Below are 9130 nucleotides of genomic sequence, written 5' to 3'. Positions count from 1 at the left end.
ACACACTTCTCTGTTCCGCTTTCCTGCTGTCTCTTGCTCTCAGATGTGATTTCCTATTCCGTCCATCATTGCATTCCTCCACAACTCCCTCCTTCATTCCTCCTTCCTCGCTTTTTCTCATGGTTGTTAATCTCTCTGCCCCCACTCACTCCTTCCTGTCTTTCAGATACTCCCTGCTCTGTCTTTGTATTACTCATACACTGCAACGAGCATCAATAATGTCCCAGCAAAACCCGGACACATTTAAAACAGAGTCAATGACAAATTCAGCTCGTCCGTATGAAGTGGCGCTGGGAACGAGAGGGGTTGGTATGGCAAATGATGCTGGTGAGAATTGGGGAGCAGACGGGGATTACCTACATTTACTGCACAGTTAACAAGACAGGCAGTTTTGAGGACAGACTGATCAGCACTGGGTCCAACGCTCACAGGTTATGTGTGGAAGTTGGGGGTGGAAAACAACCGGGACCCAGCTACAGACCAAGACTGAAAAACATGCCGGGATTCCGAAACTCGGCTATTCCGGGCAACAACTGGACACTTACTGATTACCGGCAGCTGGTGATTTGGCTGGGTATGGATATCTGCACTCAGTAACAAAGGGAAATAGAGAGAGAGAGAGAGAGAGAGAGAGAGAGGGAGAGAGAGAGAGAGACGTAGACAGACGTGTAAGTAAATGAATATTATGTTTTATTTTTTTACCCGAAACTGCGACTGACAATGGAATTCGTCTTCTCTTTCGGCTCCGTTCGTTGATCATACACATCCTCATTGACATCCACTTTGGGATATTTCGCCCCATTCAATCCGAGTGGGGTTCTATTCCGGAGGAGTAAACTCTTTAGATCAACAGCGGTGATGAACAGAATGTTATCAATGGGAAAAAAATGAGAAAGTCTTTACCAGTCGGCAGGAAGAATTTACCGGTCGAAGTAATCAAGCTCACAATTCCTTTTCGAGTGAAGGTTAAGGTTGGCGGAAATTGTGATTGGTGGTTGATGTAGAGAATCGAAAATGTCATGAAAATGAATGAAGTCTCGGCAGCTGGGATGAAGCGAATCCCTCGAGCAGTATGAGGAATGCGGGAGTACACTTGAAAGGGGAATCAGGAGGGCGAAAGGAGGATATGATAGAGGTTTGGTGGAAAAAGGTCAAGGAGAATCCTAAATTATTCTGTGTATGTTAAGAGCAAAGGTTAACAAGGGCGAGAATGTTTATTTAAGGATCTCTGAGGTTATCTCTGTGCGGAGTCAAAAGGGAGATGGACGAGGTCTTAAATGGAATCTCTCGCCGGTATTTACCATGGAGAATATCCTGGAAGCTGGAGCGTTCAGAAAAGGGAAAAATGATGTCTTCAATCATGTCCACATGACAACAAAAGATATACTGGGAGATTCAAAGCACATAATGGTGGTTAATTCCCCGGGCCTGACCCAGTGCAGCCTTTGACATTGTGGAAAGGCAAAACAGAAATTGCTCGGGCCCGGGAAGAGATAGTTGGAACGTCGTTAACCACGGTAAAGCTACCGGAAAACGGGAGGATGTCGGGTGTGGAACCTTTACTTCAGGAGGGCTGCAAGGATTAGCCAGGGAACTGCTGGCCGGGGAAGCGATTTAGCATGGGAAAGTTACTTGAAGGTATTCCGAGAGACAGGATTTCAATGCATTTGTAAAGGCAAAGACTCAATAGGGAGAGTCAGGACGGCTTTGTGCGGAGAAAACTGCCGCACGAATTTGATTGAGGTGAGAAGAGATGATCCCAAAGATCGACAAGGCGAGAACGGTGGACATTTATAGGAATATTGATTTTAGAAAGGCCTTTGAAAAGGTCCCGCGTGGTCGGCTGGTCAGGCGGTTTCGATCACATGGGACCCACTTAGAACGATTCAATTAGTTGCTGATTTAGCATGGTGGTAGTAGTCGGTGTCCGGTAGTGGAATGTTTTAATTTTATTGGAAGGATGTGACCAATGGAGTTCCACATTTTGGGATGGTAAATGTCGTATTTTGGGATGTTAAACCAGGATAGGACTTACACAGTGAATGAGAGCTCCCTGTGGAGTGTTGTAGAACCGAGACACCTCAGAATATAAATACATAGTTTCCGGAATTTGACGACGCAGGTATACAGGTTGGCGGTAACGATGTTTGTCACTCTTGCTCTCATCCGTCAGGGCACTGAGTACAAAGTTGGGACGTCATGTTAGAGATGTAAAGAACGTTGGTGAGACTACACGTGGGGAATGTGTGCAGGTCTCGTCGACTCGCTGCAGAGAAGATGTCGTTAACCTGTAGAGGGTGCAGAAAATATTCACAAGGATGTTGCCGTCACTGGACAGCTTCATATATAAGGAGAGACTGGATAAGCTGGGTATTTTGCCCCTGGAGCTTCGGAGGCTGAGGAGTGACTTTATAGAGGTTTATAAAATCACGAGGGCTATACATAAGGAGGACCGTTACGGGCTTTTCTTCTTGGGTCGAATGGACTGTAAATGGAGGGCATACGTTTCCGTTGAGAGGAAAGATTGAAGGGGATCTTATGGAAAAATTGTTCACACAGATGGTGCTGTGTTTATGGAATGGGCTGCCAGAGGAAGTGGAGAGGTGAATGCAAGTTCAAATTCGAAAGACAACAGACAGTTACATGGATTGTTAATGTTTCGAGGAATATGGGCCCAACTCAGGCAAGTTTGACGAAATCAACTTATTTCATTCGTTAGCTGGGACGTATTGAGCAGAAAGGCCTGTTACTGCGATTTATAACTTTATTACTCTATTTGAAACATTGAGTCCGAGAAACAAGGAGAAGAATAAAGAGCTGTTTCATGCCGTTTGCGCCCCCTCACCAACTTTCTTTCAGTACATCGAAGACTGCATTGGTGCTGGTTCTTGATACAGATGTCATACCTTTCATTCCGATCGCTGCCAATTTCCACCTTGTTCCACCTTCACATGGACCGTCTCTGACACTTCCCTTCTGTTTATGGCACTCACTTTTTCTTTTAACTGACACTGAGCCTGTTTACAGTTCTGGTCGGAACACGAGGAGACGATTCTCTGAATCAAATATAACCAACTCGTTAATTTAAGGAAATTACAGAGAACCACGGTTCGTTGTGAGCCTGTCCATCAGTTGAAAAGCGTTGTAAAGGGCCAGCCACCTTCTGAAATCAATTAGCAGGGAAAGCGCAGAATAGGAAACTTAATTAAGTTGTTGATTTGTGCCGCTGCACCGTGCCATTGTCTGTCGATGAGCATTGGCAACAGCTATTTCTGTGGCGCAATCTGCCAGTGCGTTCGGCTGTTACCTGAAAGGTAGGTGGTTAGAGCCCACCCAGGGGTGATGAGCTAAGGTTTTATTCCCGACATTCAAGACTTCTGGAGATTCTGCAACAGAAAATCACCATTCCTTCAGAGGTGAGAGCTGGAAATGGTGTTGACCTTGCTGAATGTTTAAATATTGCATGTATTTTGTATTTCATGTGGATTATCTGGCACCTTTATTTGTAATTGGAATCACATGGATCATATGGAATCAAAATAATGGAAACAAACATACAAATAAAGGAAACGTTGCTGGTGCCTGACGCCGGGAATACCGAATTTCTCCGTTGGTCAAAGACAGCGACTTTCCATGTGTCGATGACGTCTGAGAGTTCTGAAACTAATTTCCTATCCCTCCACACATCATATTTCCATTTTAAATTTATTTCAGCATAATTCAACATTTGATCATGGGTATATCTTCTAAAGAATTTATGTTCAAATATTTCAACATGAACAATAAGCATTGGAATGGCAATTGGACAAGAATTGTGATTTCAGTAATTATGTATTGATAATTCTCGTTGTTCATTTCATTGGGTCCCCGGTGATTTTCTGAATATTCTCACACCTACTGTGATGCTGACAAAACAAAATGCTCTGCATAAGCATGAGTCTTACAGCGATTGAGTCACGGAAGCACGAAGGGATATAGCAGGAAAACAAGCCTTTCGGCCTCGGAGACCCGAAGAAACGTTCACGCCAATCCTTCTTTATTCGTCCCATAGTCCTATCAATTATCCCCAGATTATATCCATCACCGACACACCGACAAGACATGTTACGGTGGCCAGTTGAGCTTCCAACCCACGTGTCCTTTGGACACAGGAGGAAACCGTTGAAAATGCACAGATTAGGACGAGGTGAGGATTGAACACGGATCTAATACGTCTGGGCTTGGTGGCGCAATGAAGAACGCAACGGACTTACAACTTGTAATTTACTTGAAACTGAACCACTTCACGTGCTGAAACGGTGTTTTGCAACTGAATGCGGTGGTGATGTAAAACACGGCTTCGCGGGTATTCCTTCTATCCTGTGCTTGCAAGCATGTTCTCAATTTATTTGCTGGAAATCCAACAGTTTTCACTGATTTTCTCTGCCAGTGAAAACAGTTTAGTTCCACGTGTCTTCAAACTTTAATTTTACAGTACGGAACAGGACCTTTCGGCCGAAAGAGCCCACACCCAATCACACACATGTTATCCTCCCAAACCGAAGGTCTTTGGAAGGTGGGAGGAACCGGAACACCTGGAGAAAACCCAGACAGTCACGGGAAGAAAGGACAAACTCCTTACAGAGAGCGGTTGGAATTGAACCCTGATCACTTGCGTTGTAATAGCGCTGCGCTACCGTTCCGTCTCAAACAAGTCAGTGGAACAGTGGAAGGAACACAATTCAACAGCAAAAGCAGATGATTTTCAGCCGATCTCTTCGGTGTAAAAATTCACTGTAACCTTAAACACGCTACGAGCAAGGTTCGAACCTTTGCGGGGAAAACCCATTGGATTTCGAATCCAACTCCTCAACCACTCGGCCATTGCAGCTTCCCTCTGTTGTTTTCCTCTATTTTGATCCATGTTACGACAGCTATAGTCAAGTGAATTTAATTTACTGCTTCCTCTGCGGTTCTTTCGCTTCCATCTCTGCTCAATAGTCTGGTATCTCCATCCATTATCACGGAATGTCAGTCACCCTTCTGCGCTTCATGAGATTTTCTGTCCACGTCCGTCTTTCAGCTGATAAATGTTGCAACAGGATGTCTGTTTCAGGGAAAGATTTGAGAATGTGCATCCATTCAGAGATCTTAACCAGAGTTTCATTAGAAAGGGAAAACACTGCAATTCAGTTTGAGAACGGGGGCCATCAGCAGTGACACATAGTGCGTTCTGTTCTGAATTTTATTTTAATCCCTGCGGGAATTGAAAGGATTTCCGAATTCTCCCGTCAATGTGCAGGAGGCGGCAGTGTGTTGATGGGCTTTTCCCCGAAAATCCACCGGCGCTGGAGAAGATTTACTGTGCGGCGCCCTCTGCAAGAGGAAAAACGCACGTGATTCTCTTCTGGGCAGACTCAAAAATGCTGCTGCGTCATCGGAATTTCGTCCCGATCACTTGTTTGCAAAATGTTCTCGAGGAATCCGGTGTTGCAATAGGAGAATTGTGGGACTGGTTTTGTCGCTTCGTCAGTGAACGAATGAAAGGGAAGGGGCGTTAGTCTGCGTTTGATGAAATACGATGTTTTATTCAGTTACTTTATCTATATGCACCAAAGTGGGCATGACTGGGCTCTGTGGCGCAATGGATAGCGTGTTGGGCTTTTAATAATAGTTGACCAAGTAATTCAAAGGTTGTGGATTCGAGTCCCACCAGAGTCGGTATTTTGTCCAAATTCGTTACAACGATAAACAAGGTCAGGATTCAAGTGGGGGATGACGTCACCTGTTGTTAGAGAATCTAGAAATCCAGGTCATGGTTTGGAATAATCTAATCGTTTACTTAAACACGGAAAAGAGGTGATTATTTTCTCTTCGAACGTCCGAGTCTGCGAAACTGTCCGGGTAAAATGTTGCGGGTACTGAGTCTTTGATTATTTCAAAGATGGGGGAGATAAATACTTGAACAAAAGGGGGCTGATACGTTCACGGGGTTGGCTTGAATGCCGAGTTAAGCAGACAGTCTGATCACCCGTGAACCCATTAAATGACGGAGTGTCTGGGTTCTCTTCTATCTTTCCGATGAGTACTGATGTTTGTGTTTGGGGACAAGTTCTATATTTTTGGTGGTCTTCAGTTTATGCATCTTCTACCATTCCGGTAATGTTGCAATTTTGAAACGTCCTTGTATTGTGTTCATTGTAATTCAAACATGTTCTGAAGAAAAATCGACAAATTTAGTTCAGGAAACAACGTCACTTTTTACCCGGAATCTGTCCCCTCACAATATGCAAGTTCACAGTTTATATGGTCCTTCATCCCGGCGTAAACCCCGTTTCGAAATGGTAATCTTTATTACTGCTTTAAATTAACAAACCGGACTCAGAAGGCACACTTTCTGATGTGGTGCATATTTTGCTGACTGAAGAGAAGGCAACGGCGGGTAAACGTTATTACGTCATGAAGACCATGAAAACTTCGGTCAATATTGGACGGTTGTTGATATATCTGATCGCACACATTATAACGGTTATGAATATCCCAGAGAGGGCCCAGAGGAGATTTTCACGAATCGCTGCCAATGTGAGTGACATCACATGCAATGTGAAACCAGGAAAGGTGGGATTGCGTCATTGAGATGAAGAACATTGAGAGGGCACTATATCGATGTCTTGGTGCACATGCCCAAAGGTCAATGAAAACAACAACAGAGGGAGAGAACGTGATGAGGTCACTCTTTGCATATGCTTAAATATATCAATGTCATCAGACAGACCCATCTCGACATTGAGAATATTCCTGAAAATTAGCGTACGTGTACTGGCGTTCGGTAAAATCTGTTCTGCCACTCTGCTTTCTGACGTGACAAGCATTGACCTCTGCTCCCTTCGGTCAACGGTGAAGAGATATTGGATGGGTTGGCACAGAATGTTCAAGGTTAACATGTTCAACCAATGAGCTTCTTATGTAATGAACGAAAAAACAATTTCGTTGTGCGGCAGTGTGGCCGAGAGGTCTAAAGTGCTGGATTAAGGCTCCATTCTCCACGGAGGCGTGGGTCGAATACCACAACTGCCATTGGGTGAATACCTGCCGCAATTAATATTACCTGCTGAAGTATTAAAATGCATTGGGAAATGATTTGCTGAACAAAATCTGTACGAAAAAGTCACTAGTCACCATGCCAGTGTCAATTGTATCGTGCAGGGCTGAAGAACAGTCCTGAGTTGTTTTGGGATATAGTGGACAGGTAGAGATCGCGGCCTGTATTTATACACAGCAAATGGGTGTAAAAGTATTCAATATCAAACCGCATTCCAGCTCACATCTGCAGCGCTGCTTTAACCGTGTCTTGAAATACACAGCGAACTGTCGGCGTTCGAGTCGAGAGGACTAGTGTAACGAAGGGTGGGATCGTCTGTCAACAGGAACAGGGAAAATGCACAAAGCAGGACACGGCCGTGTTTGCAAACGATTGTCACCCTCAACCAACAGCACACCGCAAAAACGCAAGGAAACGGAAAACGAAGAAATCGGAATTGTCATCTGGTTTAAATGCTCGCCCTGTTTCTTGTTCCGCAGACACAAACAAATCTGTAGCGTTTTGGAAGCTTTGTTATTTCTTCTGTTCCTTGCTTTTTCTTTTGTTTGGAGGGGCGTCACTGGCGCTGCTTGCATGGAACCCGCTTTCATCACTTGGAAATAAAGGAAAGGCTCCGCTGGGAGTTGAACCCAGGATCTTTTGTTTACAATACAGGCGCTTTGACCAGTTAAGCCACGGAGCCTTCGCGCCGTCGTACACCTGCAATAATGAGACGCACCTTACATTAATTTCTCTTGTTCGTCTGCTGGCGAGGGAATTGCTTCAGATTCTGTTCGGTTTTTTTTTTCAGATTCCCTGCTCTGTCTACTTCCAAACATTGTATCACCGTATCCAGGAACGGATTCTCCGCAGTGACAATTCCGCCTGATTTACTGAACGCTTCCTCGTCTCCATTTGCACCACCTCAAACCCTTCTCCCTCCACATCCACTCTTTACGTTTGGTCTCACCTCAGTTCAGAGTTCCTCACAGGTGAAAGTAAACAAAAAACAAACTGATCAATAGCCGGTGTTTTAGAATTCCATCAGGTGGTATCGACATGGAAACCACTTGTTTTTGTCCATTTAACAAGGTGGTAACAGACGGTAACGGGATGCAACCGGGCATGAAATGTCTTCCAGCGAGGGAGCTGGCTGATGGTTTGAATGTGTTCAACTTTGGGAATATATTTGCCTTGGACTGACGCTGCAAACCCTCTGAAGTCTGACATCTAGTTCTCAACCAGGTCTGGATATTATTCTAGCTGTAGCTTCCGCTCTGTGTGAGTAGCGAAAGACAGAAATGTGCAGAACCTTATTAATGATACAATTTACATTTCTTAATGTTCTTAGAATATGTAACAAAGTTGCATAATTATACTTGTTCTGCTTCAAACTTTGATCGTTTTTACTTCACATTTCTGTAATTAAAGATTTCTAATTCGTGGCTGTTCTTGGTGATGCACGGCATTAAATATACTTCTGTTCACTCGCACCTTGGTCAGCTCCGGCGCATGATACATTATGCTGGTATTGTTGATGAGAGGAATCGTGTGGTGCTGCAGATGACCCACGGATAAGGGTTGCCACGTTAAGGGATGTCTGCCTCAAGTAGTCCGCCCCACTCGCAATTAATTTCGACGTTAAAGCAGCTCACTCCATCCATCTCACTGAACCGGCATGACCGCATTGTATCTGTCAGCGGGAAGGGGCAGGGCAGGAAAAGTGAACTTTCTAACTTCCCATGGGATGGAAACGCTGTTAAGCTCCTTCGCGGAATCATTCCACATGTGTTAACTGTTGGCAGCGGTTAATTCTGTCTGTGCTCGGGGAATGCAAATCTCCTCCTCACTCTCTCGCAAACATTCGCCCCAGCAGGTTTCTTGGATCTTTCTCGTGACGTTGTTAACAGGGTGGGGCCGTGAGACCCAATGGATGAGGCATCTGACTGCGGTTTTTCATGCGAAATCATCAGGAGATTGCAGGTTCCAGTCCTGTCAAGGTCATTTTACCAAATATGGCTGTGATTCTATTCTGTCGCTCACTAGCTCCACCACAACTGTCTCAACTGA

Source organism: Pristis pectinata, chromosome 20, assembly GCF_009764475.1.
Source record: "Pristis pectinata isolate sPriPec2 chromosome 20, sPriPec2.1.pri, whole genome shotgun sequence".
NCBI lineage: Eukaryota > Metazoa > Chordata > Chondrichthyes > Rhinopristiformes > Pristidae > Pristis > Pristis pectinata.
This window is presented reverse-complemented; position numbering follows the sequence as displayed.